The sequence below is a fragment of the Polyodon spathula genome, chromosome 24, assembly GCF_017654505.1.
Source record: "Polyodon spathula isolate WHYD16114869_AA chromosome 24, ASM1765450v1, whole genome shotgun sequence".
Lineage (NCBI taxonomy): Eukaryota > Metazoa > Chordata > Actinopteri > Acipenseriformes > Polyodontidae > Polyodon > Polyodon spathula.
The window spans coordinates 100,665-120,737 of record NC_054557.1 but is presented as its reverse complement, the minus strand read 5'-3'; the positions used below and the strand labels follow the sequence as shown (position 1 = coordinate 120,737).

Below are 20,073 nucleotides of genomic sequence, written 5' to 3'. Positions count from 1 at the left end.
CCTACAGTTCGGAATGGCGAACCTCATCTCGGAGAAGTTTGGGTGTGCACAGATAGAGCTCTTTGCTACCCACGAGTCCACCCATTGTCCCCACTGGCATTCTCTAGTGGAGACCGGACACCTGGGTGGCAAGACTCTGCTGTATGCTTTCCCACCATTGTCATCTCGGGTTATCTGACAAAGTCATTGAGATGCTTCAGAATGCCAGAGCAGCATCTACAGACTCCCAGTATGGCTATAAGTGGGGTGTATTCCTGAAGTGGTGCTGATGAAGGGAAATCTCCCTCCATGCTTAAGGTCTACCTGGCAGCTATCTCAGTTTGCCATAGGAGCACACGTCTTAGCGGGACAATTTTTGAAGAGTGCTCGAAGGTTAAGACCCCCTAGAAAGGACCTTGTCCCTCACTGGCGACTTAACATAGCGCTGGAAGTGCTTACAAAACCTCCATTTGGGCCCCTAGATTCAGCATAGCTGAAATTCCTGTCATTAAAGACAGCTTTTCTGCTTGCTATTACCTCCCGTTAAGCAAGTAGGTGAAATGCAAGCATTTTCAACAGCGAAAGCCTATTTGTTTTTTGTTTTTTTTTGCTGAGGCTAAAACTAAGGTTACTCTCCTCACTAATTCTGCTTTTCTCCCTGAAAGCATTTTGCTTTACATATAAACCATTCAGTGGAATTGAAGGCTTTCCATCCACCTCCTTTCCATACACTCTGTCCAGTTAGGGCACTGGCGTATTATATTGACCGCACCCAGAGTTGGTGGCAATCAGCAATTGTTTATTTGCTACGTGTCTAAGTCCACAGACAAGCCTTGTCTAAACAGCAGCTGTCAAGATGGATTGCATATGACCAGAAAAGGTCACTGGTCACTCCATAAGGGGCTTTTCAACCTCCTGGGCCATGCCTCCTACTTTTACCAGGTTCTACCAATTGAATGTCGTAAATCAGCAGAACCCTGGTTTTGGCACCAGAGTGTTAAAGCAGCCACTCATTCTGCTTTTTAACACATTTTTATTATATTTCACTTTAAGTCCTACTGTAGTTAGTCATACACCCTTTTTAGACTTTTGGTGTTAAATTCTGAGGTTACTCGGTGTAACTTTGCAGCATATACACTGCAGAGGGGTCTCCGTCACTGTACTGTGGAACGTATGCCATGGATCCTCTTCGCTCCTCGGCCAGAATGCTAAAGGCAGTTTTTATCTTCCTTTTTAGCACATCTGCCGGTGTTGTATGTCCTTCACTTGCAACAGCTTGGGTATTGTATCCCATTCGGTAATGGTTACATTTCATACTTGAAAAGGAACGTTGGGTTATTACCATAACCCTGGTTCCCTGAAAAAGAAATGTAACCATTATCCTTCAAGGTTGCTGCATTCACTCCAGTGCAGCAGACCTGAAAAGAAAATGGCACTGAGCCTTATGTGTTATTCATATTTATCTCCTGGGGGCGGAGACAGTGTCTGATGCATACAGGGCTCTTAAAAGATAGAAGTGCTCAGGTAATTTGGGCTATAAGAGATATATCCAATTTGGTAATGGTTACATTTCTATTTCAGGGAACCAGTTTATGATAATAACCTAATGTTTTCTTTTTTAAGTTGCTCAAGTGTTAAATTTCAATATTTGTTCTCTCTCAGAATCAACCTGGAAGCATCTCAACCTGTAGATGCTCTGCTGCCTACTCCTTTTGAGTATTTCCTGATTCCAAATTATTTCCAAACACATTCTCCACTGGCCCTGCTTGTAATGTTAGTACAACGAAGGTGGGACCAGCAGAGGTGAAAAGTCACATCATCATGTGATTCTATTCCTAATCTACATAAATGATTTAGATTCTGGTATAGTAAGCAAACTTGTTAAATTTGCAGACGACACAAAAGTAGGAGGAGTGGCAAACACTGTTGCAGCAGCAAAGGTCATTCAAAATGATCTAGACAAGAATCAGAACTGGGCAGACACATGGCAAATGACATTTAATAGAGAAAAGTGTAAGGTACTGCATGCAGGAAATAAAAATGTACATTATAAATATCATATGGGAGATATTGAAATTGGAGAAGGAATCTATGAAAAAGACCTAGGAGTTTTTGTTGACTCAGAAATGTCTTCATCTAGACAATGTGGGGAAGCTATAAAAAAGGCTAACAAGATGCTCGGATACATTGTGAAAAGTGTTGAATTTAAATCAAGGGAAGTAATGTTAAAACTGTACAATGCACTAGTAAGACCTCATCTTGAATATTGTGTTCAGTTCTGGTCACCTCGCTATAAAAAAGATATTGCTGCTCTAGAAAGAGTGCAAAGAAGAGCGACCAGAATTATTCCGGGCTTAAAAGGCATGTCATATGCAGACAGGCTAAAAGAATTGAATCTGTTCAGTCTTGAACAAAGAAGACTACGTGGCGACCTAATTCAAGCATTCAAAATTCTCAAAGGTATTGACAGTGTCGACCCAAGGGACTTTTTCAGCCTGAAAAAAGAAACAAGGACCAGGGGTCACAAATGGAGTTTAGAAAAAGGGGCATTCAGAACAGAAAATAGGAGACACTTTTTTACACAGAGAATTGTGAGGGTCTGGAATCAACTCCCCAGTAATGTTGTTGAAGCTGACACCCTGGGATCCTTCAAGAAGCTGCTTGATGAGATTTTGGGATCAATAAGCTACTAACAACCAAACGAGCAAGATGGGCCGAATGGCCTCCTCTCGTTTGTAAACTTTCTTATGTTCTTATGTGATTTCTTAGGACGAGACAGTTAGGGTTTACAGGCAAAGAAATGCCAGATTTATTTAATACAAAAAAAAAATTCCAATTGATTATTGCACAACAGAACCACTGAGTCATTTGTAAACCTCTTGAAAGGTAAGGTAGTAAAAGTAACAATGGCTCTAAGCTGTGTGTTCTTGACTAGTGCGGCTGCCACAGTGATGTCGTCCTGCAGGACGGGAATTTATTTTCCTATATTGATCTGCTCCCTCAGCTTCCTGCAGACCCAAGCACTGGAACTGGCCGATGCCTGAGGAGGACGGCCACAACTGGGCAGGATGCCCCTACAACCAGGCCCAGGAAGAGGTGCAGTTTTCACCCAGGGCACCACCACCTTCACCACCATCACAGGAGATCTGGGACTGGTTGATGCACCCTGAGGCAGACCTCGTCCACGATCTCCCCATAGTTATCAACACTCTGTGGCATCGAGATGGGGAGAGGTGGGAACAGTGGGAGGAACAACACCACCCAGCATCCTTCCCAGAGGTTGCCCTCATGGTGGTTAATTACCTGGCGGTAGACATGGGAGATGCCCCGGTGACTCCAGTAGAGAGGGGTGAGCCGCCTTCCCGAGAGCCAGAGAGTGGAGCCGCCTTCCCCAGAGCCAGAGAGGGAGGAGGTGCCGTCGTCCCCAGAGCTAGAGAGGGAGGAGGTGCCGTCGTCCCCAGAGCCAGAGAGGGAGGAGCTGCCGTCGCTCCCAGAGCCAGAGAGGGGTGAGGAGCTGCCGTCGCTCCCAGAGCCCGAGAGGGAGGAGGAGCTGCCCTCGCTCCCAGAGCCCGAGAGGGAGGAGGAGCTGCCGTCGTTCCCAGAGCCAGAGAGGGGTGAGGAGCTGCCGTCGTTCCCAGAGCCAGAGAGGGGTGAGGAGCTGCCGTCGCTCCCAGAGCCAGAGAGGGGTGAGGAGCTGCCGTCGCTCCCAGACTCCGAGAGGGGTGAGGAGCTGCCGTCGCTCCCAGAGCCCGAGAGGGGTGAGGAGCTGCCGTCGCTCCCAGAGCCCGAGAGGGTGGAGGAGCTGCCGTCGCTCCCAGAGCCCGAGAGGGAGGAGGAGCTGCCGTCGTCCCCAGAGCCCGAGAGGGAGGAGGGGCCGTCGTCCCCAGAGCCCGAGAGGGAGGAGCCGTCGTCCCCAGAGCCCGAGAGGGAGGAGCCGCCAATGGGGGAAGGGCTGAGTTGGCCGATTGCGGCCTGAGTACGTTGTACATGGGGGGAGGTGTGTGGCAGAGCAAAGCTCTGCCCTTTTTAAATTGGCAGGGATGGGGTTAATTTCCCCTACCTGCCTGGGTTTATTATGTTCAGGTGGCTGGAGTTGATTAGTTGATTAGGTTAATTAACGATCAATCAGCTCCCAGCCATCTGACATATAAAGAGGCCTCTGCTTCCCTCATTTGGAGGAGGGAGCTGAGGAAGCAGGTTGGTGTTTGTTGGTTTTGGTTTGGTAAATTTGAATCCAGTGAAGGCATTGCCCAGCCTGGAAACCTTGTTTTTGTAAGTTTGTTTTTGTATTGGGTTTTTTGTGTTTAAATCCCTTTATTTTGCCATTGTGCACTTTTATTTTGTGTTATTTATAATAAAATTTGTATTTTTTTTGAACTGCAGACTGTCTCTGGGCCTCTATCCACTTGCCAGCCTGCCACAGGCATATATTGATTCTAATGAGGCATATTATTCCAGAGGGTATACATAATTCATAGAAGAGATCTAACAGCCAAACGATTTCCAATTATTCTCCCTCAGAGCTTTAGGCAGAGTACCCTCCTGCAGACAGCTGTTAGGCTCTGCCCAAAGACCCCTATGGCAATCCCACTGGCTGCAGAAGCATGCTGATCTGCTCTCCCTCCTTTCTTGGAGCCAAGCAAGAGTGGAAGACTGTAAATAGCCTCCTGCAGCCTTCTCTCTCCTGCAGGGACCTGAAAACAAAAGATAGAGCACCCAATTCTGAAGCAGCTGCGATACTAAACCCTGGGTCCCTGCACTGTTCTGAAGCAGCTGTGACACTGAACCCTGGGTCCCTGTGCTCCGTTCTGAAGCAAGTGTGAAGTGAACCCTGGCAACCTGCGTTGATTTCTGAAGCAGCTGTGACACTGAACCCTAGTACCCTGCGCTGAGATTTGAAGCAGCTGTGAAATTGAACCTTGGGTCCCTGCACTGTTCTGAAGCAGCTGTGACGCTGAACCCTGTGTCCCTGCGCTGAGATCTGAAGCAGGTGTGACACTGAACCCTGGGTCCCTGTGCTGAGATCTGAAGCAGCTGTGACACTGAACCCTGGGTCCCTGCACTATTCTGAAGCAGGTGTGAAGTGAACCCTGGGTCCCTGCGTTGAGATCTGAAGCAGCTGCGACTCTGAATCCTGAAGCAGGTGTGAAGTGATCTTTACAGAATCATACTCTTCATGTGGGTGTGTTAGCCCTATCCTAGTACATGGATGATTGTATTGCTGGGAGAGGCTGCTGAAATACATTACATTACCTCTGTTGTCTCTTCTTCTTTTCTGAGGCAGGTAACTGCCCTGCGGCCTCTGCAAAAGATCAGACCAAGCAGAAAGTGTATGAAAACCCCTCTGTACTCGTTCATTTGAAAATTATAGCTGGAAGGAATCAACAACAGAGTAGTTCAAAGATCTGCCAATGTTTACATCATGAGACCCCAATGGCTCCCAGGTTACATGCAAAGGATTGTACTTAACATTACCTTTCAGCAGTAGTACTGTGCAGTTCCTCTTTCTGGGTTGAACCACATTTACAGTGGGGAAGTCTGGAGTGTCTTCAGCTCTAACGACATAAATGAATACTGTAATATACACACCCGGCATAGGCGTCATGTTGTAATACACACACTGCATAGGCATCGTGTTTAATTACATCTTTAAACTTGTTTCGTTTAAGAAACGTTTTCTTTTACTCAGTGCACTGCAGCAGCAGACATTCCACAAAGTAAGGACTATTGCTTCCACGGTTAACAAAAGGTCTGTTAATCCATGCTTTAATTGCAGGACACTGTATATGTGTTTGAGACTAACATTCTTGTAGCCGTGCTATCTGTTCAGCTAGACTGACGATACATAGTTCAGTATTTTACAAAAAAAACATTCACAGGCAGCGCCAGAAGAAAATCTCTTAGCTATCCAAGTGAATAATAATACGGGCTTTGGTGGGATATTCTAGAGTAAGCACGGGGTCAAACTGAACCGTCTTGTATAAGACATATTTATGGAAAGTTACTGTTCTAACCTTAAGACTTGATTATCGGAAAATAGAGAACAAGTCTGAATTTCTTGAACACGACAATCAAACAGTTAATACTACAAAAAAAATATGAAAATGTGTGTGAAGTCGTGTCTCCACTCTCGCACTACGCCAGAGGGCACTACTTGCCTTGGCGTTGATAAAGAGCCCGTACTTCCCTTTGCGCGGCTCCGGCAGGCAGTGGTGTGGCTCCGCGGAGGCGCGTGCGCATGCGCAGTCAAGCTGTCTCACAGAGGGACCATTTCCTCTTGTTGGAGGCCTGTGCTTGCATAGAGAGTAGAGGTTAGTCAGCGCGGGGACATTATTTTAATAATATAACTGAGATACAACTATATCTGTGGAAATCAACACAGAGCAGCTTCTTTCTGACTCGGTGCTGTACCGGGAGCGCGCGGCACGTTGTTTATTATTCATTAGCGTTGTTGATTAATTATAAATATCACTCAGAATCGCAGAGAGAACATTTTATCTAAAAAATCGACTTTATTGATATTCTTTGTTTCTGCAATACTGTGGCTCGATTTCTGGAGAGAAACGATATATTTTGTAATTACAAATATTATTTGTTCATTAAGATCCGCTGTAGCCGTTGTGTTCATTAATGGACTAGCAACCCAGACGTAGCATCTTGAACACGGAGCTGGTATCCACTTCTATCTACACCCGAAGGAAAGGAATTACAAACCGCTTCAAAAAAGGCAATACAAGGTGAGTGCACAAAGAATCGTTGCCGTTCACTTTGAACAGATAAGTCTTTATTTCTGTACGGCAGCTGTTAGGGTCCCTATGCTGATAGGTCGCCTATGCTGTGTATGATGTTCATATATCTTGCCGGGCTGGGTTGCCAGTATTTTGAATTGAAAAGCTGCTTGTGATCGAGGTACACAAGCTTTTTAACTGTAAACTGGACCTTGCCAGGATATTTGTATGAGTTTAGTCATGGAACCTAATTGTAAAACACGCTACGATGCCACCTAAAAAAGGGTGCAGTTCAGTTTAAAAAGGATGCAGAATAACGCATATATTAGTAAATTACTGTACATCTCTCTTCCCTATACATTCTACTGGGCAGTACTGCAATTATAAGCTGGATACTTCATCATTGTGTTGCATATTTTATATGTATATATGTCTAAAAACCCATCCTTGTAGCTTCCTTCTTCGGGTGCTGTTTAAAAGAAGTGTTAATGGTGTTGGCCTGCGATTCTCTTTGCTGGGGATAGTCTCTGTCTGCGCATTGCGATATTGTTGGTACGGTCATTTAGAATGTGTTGGCCATTTACATTGCTGCTAGACCAGCTTTCTATACATTCTGACAACCTCAGCTGTTAGTTGCATGGAAACTATCATTAAAAAAAGAAAAGAAACGGGAACTTCCTATGTTAGTAGTAGTAGTCACGGTATTACACGACATCCAAGCTCTACAGTCAGTGAAATGAAAAGCTTATTGTTCTCCATCCTGGCAATTTGAGAGCCCTGCACAATGCGAACCCCCGCTAATTTTAATTGCAGTTTGACTTCACTAGAGGCTCTTAAACATATACAGTAATACGTTCCGCTTTTGCGAATAACAATATTTTAAGCACAGTTAAACAGCAATGTCGTTGCATGCCCCAGCTTTGTACCTGTGATAAATCAGTAGCGCAACATGTGTACTGTATATCGTGCATTCCCTGCATACAATTAAGAGCAGTGTTCTGGATATTGCCCTGGCTGCAGGCTTGCAGCATTAAGTCTGTGGGAAATCACCATGGACTGATTCATGTACTGTATTGGTTTATACAGTAGGTGCTACATGGTATTATTTCAACCTTGAGTAAATGTCAAAGTGAGACACGTGTCTAATGTTAATATTAAAAACCATGTACATGAAGTTCAGCTCCAGGACCTTGAGAGGGTTTCTTTTGATACCTAAATAAAGATGGGTTTATTTTAGTCATCTAAATACCAATGGCCTACACATGTAGAAAGCTATTGTTTTGTTGTAATCTACTGTATCAGTCTAATAACATCATATAGTCTGGGGTGAAACCTTGAGCTTGATTTTAATATACTTCAAGGGGACTGGAGCAGGGTTCGGGTTCTTCTGTTTGGATGAGAAGAATAGACCCAACCAGCTTATCATTACCCCTACACAGGAAATAACAACTTGGATGAATGAATGATAGCTGATAGAAGATAAGGCATGTTCAGAAATATCTGCGTACCCGGGGCAACCCAGTCTCCAGGTAAAAATAGTGTCATTTCTTTCTTTGTTTTAAAACCCAATAATCTTGTTTTGTTTAATTCAGAGTGGCGAACCTTTAAGAAAAAAGGGACCTAACGGGCTGTTGAATGTTGGGACATAGATATGTTCCTATTCCTTCCATTACAATGCCTCTGCTGAGCCACAGCATGTCTGAAAGAGAGATAGGCACTCCTCAAAAGAGGGCACACCCCTGACAGCCTCGGTATCTAGAACGAATGCTCATGTCCATCTCCAGACACCAGTCACGCATGTTTCCCATGCTGAGTTATTTTATTGGGTTCACAGTTTTGTTTCTGGTGAAGTTTTAGACCTCTGCACACATCTTTTAAATGTCCTGCCAGTTTGGTGTTGCAGTTGCAGAAGCAGACAGGCGTTCGAGTGATACAAAGCAGCCAGGTGTCCCCAGGGAGAGTGTCTGTGTCAGATAGAATGTTCAAACAGGTGTCCAAAGAGAGGGAGATCAGCACAAGCTTTCATTACATTAACATTTATCTCCTTATATTACCAGAGCAAGTTGAGGAAGGTGTCTCATTTTGAAGGAGGTCCTGGTAAGATTTATTTATTTCATTTATATAGCGCTTTTTATACAAAAGTATCACAAAGCAATGTACAGTACATAGCAGAAAAAAAGAACAACCCACAATAAATATGTATAGTATGTCACATTTACAACTGCCACAGTCAGACCATTTAAATAACATGTTTATAACAGTATACACAATACAAAAGCAGCAATTTTAAAGTTACATTAAAACCCACCAAGATGAGAGAGCCATTTTTATGTAGGTGCATTTTTAGTCTTGACTTCAAAACTGTAACAATCCCAGCTTCCCTGACAAAGGCAGAGCATTCCATAATTTAGGTGTGTTGCCCTTGTTGACCCTTGTTACCATGCATCCTGTGATCTCAGAGTGTAGTTTGGAAGATATGGGCCAGTAACTCCTGCAAATAACTAGGTGCCAAGGGTGGAGTGACCAAACGTCCCGATAAAATCAGGATCGTCCTGATTTGAGATTTTTAGAGTAAATGTTGAAAACCCAGACGTAAGTTTTCTTGTTAGGAAATTTCGTATATGTGGCTGGTGTAGCAGTGCAACAGCATACTCTACTGGTTTAGGGTGTGTTGTTTGAGTGAGTTGTTTGCATTCCATCAGTGCGGCAATCCAATCAAGTTAACCTGCAGTCATGTGATGCGACATGTGTTTCATTTGTTGCCTCTGGTTTTACTGGCGAAATGCCATGATGGCTGGTGCTGTTGACGAGCCTGTCACTAAAAAGCAAAAAAAAAGTGCAGGTTCCGAATGCAGTGGGGAAAAAAAACTGGATTCAATCATATGACTTCATGTGTTACAAAGGCATTTTCTAAATTGTCTAAAAAAAGAGCGCAGCATCACAGGACGGCGAGTTGGATGTGAAGCATCACGCCTGTGGGATGCAACATTATTATTATTATTGTTATTATTATTATTATTATTATTATTATTATTATTATTATTATTATTGTTGAATTGAAGCTTGCGCGAGTAATAGAAGCTCAAAAGTAAAAATGAATTTCAGCATGTGCTTCAAGGAGTTCTATAGTTACGTCATCGGCAAAAAGGATGTTATGCGCATCAGGGCTCGCAAAATCGCCAGACCGACGTTCCAGGACAACCAAAAAAATCTGTCTTTTTTTTTTTGGCTGCTTGCCTGACGGGCAATCCGATTTTTAGTCTATAACAAGATACTGTTCATCTTGTTACCTTTATTAAATCGTTAACGTTATTTCCCAACCCAGGAACGTCGAATATGGTAGTTATTATCACTGACTCAGGTTTGTTGACGTCGCCATTTTTCATTTCTTTAATGTGGTTAATGAAATGTACTGGTAATTTTATTTTAAATGTATGGTGCTTGCTTGTAACTTACTGTACCGAGTGCAGGAAAAGCCTCGGGTCCAAACCGTCAGCCGAGTGTAGATATAGTATATGCTCGCTATATGGCCTTCATTATACGTCAAAGCAACATTTTGATACTGTGTTCTTCAATGAATAGGATATAGCCTGAATGCTGGATGCAGCATGCCACAAATTGGGTACTGTACTTGTAATTCTACTTTTATTCACAATCTCATTTATTATTATTATTATTATTATTATTATTATTATTATTATTATTATTATTTAGTGCTAGTAGTGACAAATACTGTAATAAAGAAAATCAAAGAATAAAGCAGTACTAATATTATTATTATTAGTTTAGCTAATGCCTTTATCCAAGGTGACTTCCTTAACTTGCTCCAGCAGCTTATTTTGTTCGTTTTGGATTGTCCTTTAATATAGCGAACAAATGGCTTTGGACCCAAACAAGGTTGTTATAGCGAGGGTGTACTGTTTGTAGTATTGGACATATGCTTAATACACGACACTTGCAGATTTTAATATATAGTGCGTGCACACTTGTTTCATTTTTGTTATTTTTCACCACCCATAGTGTTCAACATTTAACAGAGGGTATAAAGAAGTTTGGATCAGAATCCAATATCATCCCTTTCAAAAAAGTAACAGATAATATTTCAGAGCACTATAAAAGCCTAAAAATAGTGGTACTTGCTTCCTTACTAAAACAGAGCACTGTCTTTTGTTAAAAGAATGCAACATCCCCAGTAGTTGCTGCAGACATTCTCTGTCTGGTGTGGACCTGCCCATACGTTGAGACTGCACGCTGCATCCACTGAATTGGTTGGAAACTAAGGCAACACTTTGCCAAGTTATCAGATGTGGAAATCAATTAGAAACAGTCCCAAAACTCGGCTACACCAAAGGTATCTGATATTGTTCTAAAAGGTATTGACAATGTCGACCCAAGGGACTTTTTCAAACTGAAAAAGAAGCAAGGACCAGGGGTCACAAATTGAGATTAGACAAAGGGGTAATCAGAACAGAAAGTTGTAGGTACTTTTTTATACAGAGAATTGTGAGCGTCTGGAACCAACACACCCTGGAATCCTTCAAGAAGCTGCTTCATGAGATTCTATGATCAATAAGCTGCTAACAACCAAACGAGCAAGATGGGCCGAATGGCCTCCTCGTTTGACTCCCCAATAGTCAAACTAAAACCTATCAAAGATGAGATTTGAACCAGGATAGGACACTGCCAGACAGTCCTACTGTGCTTTCAGTATGATTCAGTAGGATGGAATGGTCTACAGTATCAAAGGCAGCACTTGGATCTAGAAGAATTATAATTGATTAAAAAGCCAGAGTCAGAGCTTATCAGCAGATGGTTCACAACTCTGAAAAGGGCCGTCTCTGTGCTATGTGCAGCATGAAAACCAGACTGAAGCTCCTTGAATATACTATTAACAGTTAGAAATTTTTGTAATTGAATTGCAACAATTACCTCTAGAACCTTACCTCAGAATGGTAGGTTGGAGATTGGACTGTAGTTATTGAGGACTTTTAGGCCCAAATTGTGTTTCGTAAGCATATGCTTTACCACAGCTACCTTAAGTGCTGAGGAAACTGTACCGGAGGAAAGTGAACCATTTATCATTTTTTAAATGTGGGTATTAATAACACCGAGAACATATTTTGTAATTTTGTAGGAATAGGATCAATAGAGCATGTAGTAGCTCTCATATGTTGAAAACATCTTCCTTGTAATCTAACACAGAAAGGTCATGTTTCAGGCTGTAATCGGGGATCTGTACCGAAAAATGTTCCAATTTCCATTAGTGTGTTACTTGCAACACATTCCAGCAAAGCAGTAAGTTTATATCATTTACAAACGTATTCGTAAGTCATTGTTTAGGCAGATAGCTGTTAATGCTACAAAATTAAGAATCAACTTGAGCAATAAGATATGTTTATTTAATGTTATGAACTTTAGAGAGAGAGAGAGAGAGAGAGAGAACCCATTTTATATTTGTTTAAATTGGACACGTAACTTTGAGATTCCTGACTAACGAACTAAACAAACGTGTTTAACGCAACATTTTTAATGCCAACTTTGGTTCCCGTTTGTTGTGGCTGTTGTAGTTTAAACTTGTGCAGACATTGAAACCTGCTTGCCGCCATGTGCAAGCTCTTTTCTGAACAGGCACACTTCTGCTATTTCATAGTGAGAAAGTTATAAATGGCATCTTCAAGCTTTGCAGCTGAGGAAGCTGAAACGGAAGTTAAAAAAAGGATTTCTTTTTTTTGTCTTTAACGGTGCTTGTTACACAGACAGCGTTTTACAGGAAACTGTAGGTGATCAAAATCACCAGATATGGTCACAACCTTATTAACTGTAGGAAAAAAAAAAAAAAAATTAAAACCATATGTGCTAGTACTGTGCAGCTTTAGTGTGCCTGCAAGTGTTACTGATAACCGTCCACTCTGACACGTACTGTAGTACCGCTCACCACAATGCAAGGTGCAGCACTGAAGCTCAGGGCAGTTCCACTAGCTAGTGGCATCCTGCACTCAGAAGTAGAGTGCTTCATTTGTGTGTGCATTTGTAAGAATTTGGATTTGCAACATGACAGAGTAATGGGGTGAACATGTTAGGGATGGGAAGTTTAAACGTATAAACTCTAAAGTAATTAAACATTGAATAATATGCTTAGTCGTATTTTCACCAAAACACATTTTTTCTTATGTATTCGTTTAAGTAATTTATCTTCATATACAGCTGTCCGTGTCGTTAACAAATTCTGTGATGCCACAGTAACGGCAGATATTATAAAAAGGAAGGGGTTTTGCAATTGCCTCCAAGTAGTTTTTTTTAATTGGTGCAACAGAAAGATTGACACTGGAGTGGGTTTTATTCTTAGTTGATCTGGTGCTTCATTGGTACACTGTGTGTTCATGCTGTACTGGGTGTGGTATGGCTCAGTCCACATGGGGTAAGAAAGCAGTTTTTTCTGACGTGTGTGATGTATTTTTAATAAAATTTCACCTCTAAACAAACGAACGAGCCAAAGTCATACGTTTGGAATTATTTTGAGGAACCAGACGAGAAAGCCGTGATATGAAAATAATGATGCCAAACAAAATTGCCTTACCACTAAAAACATAAGTTCAATGCTTCATTATTTGTGGCACCGATCCCTGAACAGTAGCGCTAATATAATAATGTATTGGAATCTGTTCATTTGATAGATTCTGTAACATATGTAAGCTGTGTTTTTTAATTATTGGTTTTGTTTTATTCCTTTGAATAAAATGTAAACAATAATAATGTAATGTAAACAAAAAAAAAGGTTTAGTTTATTCAGTTTGTGCCCACAGGGCCAGGTACATCTCAGTAGCGCAGTACAAATACAAAGATAGACATTTACTCAGCCTTCTCATTTCCAGCTGGCAGCTGGCTAAACTGTCGTCTACTTTTTGATATGAGTCGCCTAATATAATTATTTAAAATAAATAAATAAAATGCACATGTTCCGGTGAATGGTATTACAAATATTTGCTTATTTTCTTCTAGTAAAATAGTGGCAATTTTCACAATTTACGTATGTAGCCTAAGTCGAGTAAAACGTTACTTCTCTGAGGGCATTTCCTTTCCAGACTTCTGTTTCCATGGACACTGTGAATCGCGATGGACCAATCAGTTTCAAGCTTGCAAGCGATGTTGATGATGGAAGCCGAACGATGACCCCCTGATATCCCCCCCCAGTCCCCCATTTACCCCCCCCCCCCCCCCCCCCCCCCCCCTCAGAAAACAAATGACAGTGGAGGTGAGTCATGCCACAACTTATAGCTGTTCATAATTTGCAGGGCCTGAATTTCAGTGCAGGATCACGGGAATCACACATTTTCCAAGTTGCTCCCCTCTATCTGCAACTTTCAGTGCGGGAAAATCCTGCAGATATATTTTAAGACACTAAGCTGCTGTATTTTTCAACCAATTTAGAATGCCTGAAATGCCACAACAATCTATGGAAGTGGATGTCAGTGACCAAAGCACTGTGAGCTGCAATCTGAAGTGTTCTGGTTAATAAATAAATAAATAAATAAAAGTAGTGCTGGGTATTATAAGTGCCGTGAGACTTTATTCTCTCGTATGTGATTCTCAGACGCTTTCTTTAAGAATTATAGAAACTTGGCACACTTCAGTAAGTAAACAGTTTTGAAAAAAAATACAAAATTAAGTTTTGCAAGTGGTCATTTTGGGGCGCCAGCACACTCAAGGTTGTTCACGTATTACTCAGGCACTGTGAAAGCTCCCTACCTGGTAGTTAAAAGTACAGACTTTAATTTCATATTGATATATTTCATATTTTTTTTTTTTTTTTTTTTACATCATAATGTGAAAGGACATTTTGTGGCCTGCATGTTACAAGCATGCTGTACAAACTATCGAGTAGTTAAACATACATAAATGAAAACAGTGAAAAACAGGCAGAAATAGGTTGCGCAGGTTAAAAAGAAAAGCACCTTTTTCTTCTCCTGCAGCAAAAACTTAATGTCAGCCATTGGCAAAAGCAATGGAGAGTGCTCTGTCTCACTGTGATGAACAGCTGTTAGGTCTCCTGAAAGCAACTTATTTTAAAGTAACACCAGTGTGAATGATGATGCAGTAAAAAAAAAAAAAAAAAAATTATATACAGTACTGTGCAAAAGTTTTAGGCAGGTTTGAAAAAATGCTGTAAAGTAAGAATACTTTCAAAAATAAACATGGTAATAGATTATATTTATCAATTAACGAAATGCAAAGTGAGTGAACAGAAGAAAAATCTAAATCAAATCCATATTTGGTGTGACCACCCTCTGCCTTCAAAACAGCATCAGTTCTTCTAGGTACACTTGCACAAACTCAGGAATTTTGTAGGCATATAGTCAGGTGTATGATTAAACAATTATACCAAGCAGGTGCTAATGATCATCAATTCAATATGTAGGTTGAAACACAATCATTAACTGAAACAGAAACAGCTGTGTAGGAGGAATAAAACTGGGTAAGGAACAGCCAAACTCAGCTATCAAGGTGAGGTTGCTGAAGACAGTTTACTGTCAAAAGTCATACACCTTGGCAAGACTGAGCACAGCAACAAGACACAAGGTAGTTATACTGCATCAGCAAGGTCTCTCCCAGGCAGAAATTTCAAGGCAGACAGGGGTTTCCAGATATGCTGTCCAAGCTCTTTTGAAGAAGCACAAAGAAACGGGCAACGTTGAGGACCGTAGACGCAGTGGTCGGCCAAGGAAACTTACTGCAGCAGATGAAAGACACATCATGCTTACTTCCCTTCGCAATTGGAAGATGTCCAGCAGTGCCATCAGCTCAGAATTGGCAGAAAACAATGGGACACTGGTACACCCATCTACTGTCAGGAAAAGTCTGGTCAGAAGTGGCCTTCATGGAAGACTTGCGGCCAAAAAGCCTTACCTCCGATGTGGAAACAAGGCCAAGCGACTCAACTGTGCACAAAAACACAGGAACTGGGGTGCAGAAAAATGGCAGCAGGTACTCTTCAGCGTAAAGAAGAACAAGGAGTCCTGGAAGTGATGGTATGGCCCCCACAGCGCCCTGATCTCAACATCGAGTCTGTCTGAGATTACATGAAGAGAGAGAGGCAGCTGAGGCTGCCTAAATCCACAGAAGAACTGTGGTTAGTTCTCCAAGTTATTTGGGCCAACCTACCTGCCGAGTTACTTCAAAAACTGTGTGCAAGTGTACCTAGAAGAATTGATGCTGTTTGGAAGGCAAAGGGTGGTCTCACCAAATACTGATTTGATGTAGATTTTTCTTCTGTTCACTCACTTTGCATTTTGTTAATTGATAAATATAAACTATTAACATGTCTATTTTTGAAAGCATTCTTACTTTAAAGCATTTTTTCACACCTGCCTAAAACTTTTGCACAGTACTGTATATGTAACATTTTGGAACCCCCCCTCTGTTGGCTGCAGCATAAGGGGGAAATCATCCCCAGCTCACACATGAAATTCCAGCCTTGATTTGTATTGCAAACTTTCAGTTGCTGTAACTAAAAGTATGTCTCTTCTTTTTGAGTGCATAGTCTCTCATTGCCATCAAAATTAGGGTTACCCGACTTCCATTGTAATTTGTTTCCACCAGTTTTGCTTTTTGTTGAGAACCAGTTCATCCATTTTGATTAAAGTGCTGTTTTGTTTTAGTATTTCAGTACATGTTGGTTGTTTTTTGTGACTTCAGTGGAGTCACGTTATCAGCAGCTTAAATTCCTCCTTTTAGCTGTATCCCTCGTCATTTTGTTAGAAAGACTGATTTAACTATGCATATTTTTATATTTTACAACATAATTTATATCGAACATGAAATAACTGAACCCATTAATGCAAATCGGGTTGCTTTGAGTCTTTATACTCCTACACACTCACCAGCTGTATAGTTGCCTCATCGATCTGAGTGCCTCTTGTTCTCGCTGTATTGAGCTACAACAGTATTACATATTAAGTCTTAAATACCTCATACAATTTGTTAATAACTTGTACCCTTTTCCAGGGTCCTACATAAACATTAATATAATTTCTACAGTAAGTGGTCGTACTATAAATTAATAGAAATTAAAGCTAGTAAGTCGTGTATTGCACTGTTTTGTGGCTGATAGCAACCACCAGACAATAGGAAGCTTCTCCAGATTTCCTATACTAATCTGTGTAAAAGTCAAAACAATTTGTGTATGCAGTATAAATGTAATTTGTAGACCAAAGTGATTTATATTTCCATTTAATAAGTCATTTCCACGTTTTGATATTTATGTGCTTGACATTTACTTTCAAGCAACGTTGTTCAAGTAAATGCCATTACATTCTTCTTATTTGTATTTATTTTAATCAACAGTTTTAATTGAAAAATATTAAAAACGAAAGAAATACAACCTACTGTAGAAATCGCATTGTTGGAAAACATGGATCGAGAATTGATTAGGAGTTTGCTATGCATGTGGACTGGCAGAGCTATACTGGTGTTCTTTTCTGAAAAGAGACTAATATTGCAGATAGCAGACTGTTTGGTTCAAATTGCATGTACTGCTAACCACTGATAGAGACGATGCGTCTACAAACTGCCCAACAATGACTGCAAGCTAATGAGATAACAATGCTGTGGACTACAATTAGCACAGGCTCTAAAGACTTCAGAGAGATCGAAAGAGATAATGCCACTGGGATCAAAGGGGGTCGCAAGAAGATAACAAAAGGCAGATGTATGGACCTTTTGTCTCCAGGAGTGTGAAGAATGCACTGAGTTCAGAGGTTGTCACACTAGCCTACACACACACACACAATAAATTAAATTACCTTGACCATTGGAGGAGAAAGGGGAGGTGGACCATCTATACAGAAGGGTATTTAATGTCATGCAAACATTGTAATGATGAGTATTCTGTATGTCCTGTACCTGGGACCAGACTCCCTGCATATTTCAATAAACCTGGCAACTGACTGAAGAAAAGGACTCTGTGCATTTTCTTGAATCTACTTACTCACCACCTATTTTTTAAAGTTACTTCACGCATTGTTTACAAAAATTGCAACAAACAAACTTCTGAAAACTGTAAAATAAACAGTGTTTGAAATCACAGTTTTCGCAAGCACATATTTATGTTTGTTTATTTATTTTATTTATTAATGCAGCACTTGTGCATTCTCAGACTCTAGTTAATGAGAAACGGTGTCATGGGAAAGTGTGTATGCTGAGAATCTTGAAAGACAAAATAGAAAACAAAACACAGTTCATGGCTTACCTTTTCTGTATTCAAATTTACTACCAATTAGGCCTAATACTGCTTCTTACCTTATGTCTTTAATTTAGAAATAGTTTCACATTTTTCTCTTCTGTCTCACTTTGTTATGATATCTATACTAGATTTGCAAGCAACTTTACGGCTTACAGGCAGTTATTGTGAAATTTAAGCGCATTCATTATAGATCAAACGTTATCATCACAAATCATTTTGGACATAGCTGACAGTCAATTTTGGCAAAAATATTGGAAGCATTGTTTAAAATGTTATTTGGATGCAAACAATATTCTAACTAGCTTTTATAGTGAAATGCATTTAAGCAATCAGCTTCATTCATTTGCTGGCATTAGTTCCCTGAGGCCAGCACAACTGAAAAGTTTGAAGAATTTATATGCAACTGTGTTTGTTACAGACAGTGCAGACATTTGGACAAAGCATCACTGTGTTGTCTGAAGAAGATCTTTTTGTGAACTGATACTGTTTTAATAATGGTTTTGAAGGAAACTGTTAACGACACAGAATATGGTCAATGCTGCATTCTGTTACATAGATTGAGCTTGCTGCGCCGGCTGCTCCTGGCTGCTTTCTTTTCGACACGCAGCTTTTAGAGAAACACCTTCTCCAAACCTTGCAGCAGAGCACATTTTCAACGTGCTATATTTACATTTGTGTGGATTATCAACAGTAGTTTAATGTAATTGATTAACATTACGTTTATTGTAAAATTATGCAACACTTATCACAGATTTAGTACATTTTGTTTGTTTAAATTATTTATTTATTTAATATAGCGTTGACAAGGCTGTTCAGAGCTTCATTGTGTAATGATAAAATGTCGTTCGCCTCCGCTAGCAAGGTGGCAGCAGTAATTTTAGTGGTTATTTGCATTATGATTAGCATATCACTCGTGATCTTTGCATCGTCCCTTTGTTTCACAGTAATGTTATGAAAAAGTGTCTACTGACATGTACACAATGAACACCCACTGAAACATGCATTAAAAAAAACAAACAAAAAAATGATAGTTTGATGGTTTAACATGTAGGCTAGTTAAAAATAAACAGTTGACAAACCCAGACTATTTTTAAGGTACATACACTGTGTGTAAATTGTGAACAATGGTTATGGCAGAAAAGCTGCTCAGCTCTAATTATACTAAAATGTCCGCTTTTTGGGGGGAGTCTCTGTGTATAATCGTGCGATCTTCACCGCTACAGTTGTATTTCATAGAGCAAGTGATTCTGAAGAGTTCTGTCTATACTTTTCATTACCTAAAATAATTAGCTAAATGAAAGATTAGCTTGCAAAGTTGCCCCGCACGGTTCGTTGCATCATGTTCAGTATGTGATTGTTGTTTTACTACAGTTCAGTCATAAAAATAAATTTATTCCAGTTTTTAAACCAACTGTATTCATGTGACTTAATATCGTCAATAGTGTGTCACACACACAATCTCACTTTACAGTACATTTCTGTACAACCTGAGATCGCAGTATTTTTTTCTATACAATTTTATTTCGATTTCTAAATAAACTGCTCTGGTGTGACTTATAAAGCTCATGTATTGTACATGTTATTGTTTTGATTGTCTTCTGGTTTAAAAAGCACGGTGCAGTTTTTTTTTTTCTTCGTATAGATGCTGTACAGCTGCAACAGGGATTAAAAAATTTGTCTTAGTTTACAGTATGTGTCTTTGTATACTGTACTGTTTGTATGTGTAAAGTAATGTCAGCCTTTCCAGCATAATTACTGTGTTTTAAATTGCATGAGTTAGTGAAAGTGTTCTCTTCTTTCTAGACACCAGCGAAAAATGGCTGCTTCAAAAAATATTTTTTCCTAGTCTGCTGTTTTCCATGGTAGCAATGCCCCAGTGGTAGGAATGTGTCATTTCAGGGTGAAAAATGGGCAAAACTGGCATGTCACCCATATTGATTGGCTCGTGGCGGCCATGAATGTTCCTGTAGGAACGTTTCCTGAATAATGTTTTTTAGAGGACACTACAAAGATAACGTATACCGAAGATTCACATCAGTCGGCCAAAGGGTTCATGAGGAGATGTCGTTTAAGCGTGTTATGCAAAATCCAATGCGGCCGCCACACCATGCGACTGATCCATTTTTC

The 20,073-nt window shown here is 40.6% G+C and overlaps 1 protein-coding gene across 5 annotated transcripts in view; it reads left to right on the top strand.

Moving 5' to 3' along the window:
- The first annotated feature begins 6,200 nt into the window (after positions 1-6,200).
- LOC121298951 (tyrosine-protein kinase CSK-like) overlaps positions 6,201-20,073 on the top strand; it is a 110,482-nt gene continuing 96,609 nt past the window's right edge. Inside the window, exons 1-3 of one of the 5 annotated variants that reach the window (XM_041226314.1) lie at positions 6,201-6,290; positions 6,584-6,716; positions 8,765-8,804. The gene's annotated coding sequence lies outside the window, so the exon portion shown is untranslated. Of the gene's footprint in view, positions 6,717-8,146; positions 8,237-8,764; positions 8,805-20,073 lie in introns of all 5 variants that reach the window. The other 4 variants (XM_041226313.1, XM_041226310.1, XM_041226315.1 and 1 more) reach the window with 4 other exon arrangements.